Here is a 3,291-nt window from a genome sequence, read left to right on the forward strand (position 1 = left end):
GCATTACAAAGATATCAAAAGTTCTGGACCACAAAGATGACTTGATCAGAGGTATGACTGAAAAAAAGTAAACTGTGACAGTAGTGTAAAGGCTGGACTGAGGAGACCTTGAAGATCCTTTCTTGCCTTTATACCTTTTTTTAAAAAAAATTACTAGCATAGACACGGTGATAAGAAATAAGAATAAACACAAAACAAACATAGGTGGAAAAGAAAGCAACAAAATGAGATATGTTATGAAGATGAAATCAACATGGTTTGATGATAGGGGGTTTCTTGTGGCTGCATTTAAAGGTAAGAGGAAAAAGATGCAGAGAAAGCCAAGTTTCCTGGTATTCCTTTTCTCCTCATCTAAGTCTCTGATCTCAGTCTATTCCACTGGCCACCATCTACCCTTTGTCCTCCTCTCTCACAAGAGTCCTTTTTCCCCTTGATTTTTAGTTTTCCTTCCCTTTACCAATTTTGAATATTTCATACATTTTCATGATCTCAACAGCCCTCTTGGGCAGATGATTCCCATAGCTCTCTTTTCAGCTCGCAGCCTGTATTTTCTTGGCCCTGTTGGACATCCCTATCTTGTTGTCCTTCAGACCCCTTAAAAACAACATTTTTCAGAAATCACCATCCATTCCCTTAAGTATTCAGCCACTGGCACCACTACTACTGTTCTTTTGGGAAACCAAACTGGAACGGAACACCCTCACAAATTTTTCTCTCCCCTTTTCCTTGTCCCGACCCCTGTCCTACCCACTTAGTTATTGAGTCCTATCATTCAGTATCTGAAATATTATTGCATTTGTCCTATATCCTTCTTTTTCACTCTCACTCCTTTGGTTCAAATCTATTGAAAGAAATCTCAGGGAACTAGCTTTTCTAGTTTCTGGACCATAGAAAAACATCTATGTAAAAAAATTCAGGTAATAATAAAAGCCTATTTGTAGCCTAGGGTTGGAAAAATGCAGGACAAGGCCAATTATTGCAAAGGGTGTGTGTGTGTGTGTGTGTGTGTGTATCTAGATTTAGGAAAGGCTGCTAAATATCATTGTTATTAGGTGTCCTCAAGTTGTTTTCAACTCATAGTGATCCCATGTGATAAAGCAGAACTGCCCCATAGGATTTTCTAGGCTGTAAAGCCAATTGCCAAGTCTTTCTTCTATGGAACCACTGGATGGGTTCAAACTATCAACCTTTCTGTTAGCAGCCAAGGACTTAGATGTTGCACAACCAGAGCTCCTTACTTAGCATTAGTTAAGGAGTAAACCTAGAATAAGGTAACTGGAATTATATGACTAAGATGGAGAGAGGAGGGGATTGGGCTCAGAAAGAAGGGTAACTGGATACAGTTTTTGTAAGTAACCCCAGGGAAAACTGTACATGTTCAGTAATGGGCAATTGGAAAGGATTTTGTAAACTAGGGATAAAAATGAGGAGCTGGAGGTGATAGGAATTTGTAGAGGCAGAGATGTGCCCATGTGAAATAAGATGGGTTTGAAGGGAATCAGGAAAATATGCAATTTTTTAAAATTGTGATTTGGATGCAAGTTTACAGAGCAAATTAATTTTCTATTCAACAGTTCATGCATATTTTGTTTCATGGCATTGATTGTAATCCCCACAATGTAACAGCTCTCTTCCCACTTCTTCCCTGTGGTTACCTTTTCCCTGGGCTCTTCTTTCCTATGCATTCCTGACCTCTGAGCTATCTTCCTGCTCAAATTCTGCCCTTCTGATCTCCCATGGTTGGTTGGTTATTTATTTATTTATTTATTAATAATACAGTGATAATGCCATTTATTTGGGGAATGCTAGTCCAGATTTTCAAGTATCCTGAACACAAATGAGAAACAGATTATAGAGAAAATAAGTAACTGAAGAACATTTGGAGTCAAATTAGATGCCACAATCTATTCCTTAAAGCTTAGATGGACTTTGTGTGTATGTATGTGTGTGTGTGAGTGTGTTTTATTGTGCTTTGGGTGAAAGTTTACAGAGCAAATTCACTTTCCATACAGCAGTTCACACACATGTTGTCTCATGACACTGACTACAATTTACCCCAGTGCAACACCTCCCCTCCCACTTCCTCCAGATACCGTGGTTGATTGTTTTAAGGAGTCTACTTACCTGGTATAATTGTTTACCTTGTAGGCCTTTCTATTTTTTGGCTGAAAGCCACAAGAGTGAGTTCAATTCCAGGTCAGAAGGGTGACTAGGGGCCATAGTCTCCGGGGTTTCACCAATTTCTATCATACCAATAAGCCTGGTCTTTTTTATGACTTTGAGTTTTGTTCCACATTTTTCTTCTGCTCTATCCAGGATCTCCTGTACTGATCCTTTTCTGAGTGGTAGACAGTGGTAGCCGGGCATCAACTAGTTCTTCTGGTCTCAGGGTCACATTGGCTGAGGTTCACATGGTCTGCTAATCACTTGGACTAATTTTTTCCATGCACCTTTGATTTTCTTCATTCCTCTTTGCTCCTGATGAGATGAGACCAATTGTTGCATCTTAGATGGCTGTTTACAACCTCTTAAGACCCCAGTCGCTGCTCACCAAAGTAGCGTGTAGAACAATGTTTTATGTAGCATGTTATGCCAGTTGAGTTTGATGTCCCCTGTGACCATGGTCCCAAACCTGCAGGCCCAGCCACTCACTCCCTTAAGGTATTTGGCTATGGCTAAGAATTTATCATAACTTTGCCCCGTTAGCTCTTCTACATATATGGACATTCGTATAGCACAAATATACAAATACATGTGAAATATCTTCTGCCAAAACTTATATGTGGTCAGGGGTATATTCCCTTTTGCCTACCCAAACCTTATCATTTAGCCTGTGTACCTAGGTATCCACCCATAGATTAATGTTTATTATTACTGATCATGTGATATTGTGTGTATAACATTTTCTGAACCTCTTGTGCACCTCTCCATGTCTTCCTTCCTTACTGTTATTGGGCTGATCACTCACTTTTGGTATGTTGCCTTTCCCTTCACCCAAATCAACACTTTTCTCTTTCCTATCTAGGAATTTTCTCTCCCCTTCCTTCCCATCCCTGGTAAGAAACAAAGAAAGTTTCCTTCCATGCGTAAACCTTTCCTTGACTTTTTACAATAGTGAACTCATACAATATTTGTCCTTCTGTGATTGACTTATTTCATTCACCATAATGTCCTCCAAGTTTATCCACCTTATGAGACTGCTAACCAGAAGGCTGGCAGTTCAAACCCACCAGCCACTCCTCGGAAGGAAGGTTGGGCAATCCTACTTCCGTAGTGATACTGCCTCGGAAA

The sequence above is a fragment of the Orycteropus afer genome, unplaced genomic scaffold (assembly GCF_000298275.1).
Source record: "Orycteropus afer afer isolate SDZICR_OR568_19922 unplaced genomic scaffold, OryAfe1.0 scaffold00015, whole genome shotgun sequence".
NCBI classification, from domain to species: Eukaryota; Metazoa; Chordata; class Mammalia; order Tubulidentata; family Orycteropodidae; genus Orycteropus; species Orycteropus afer.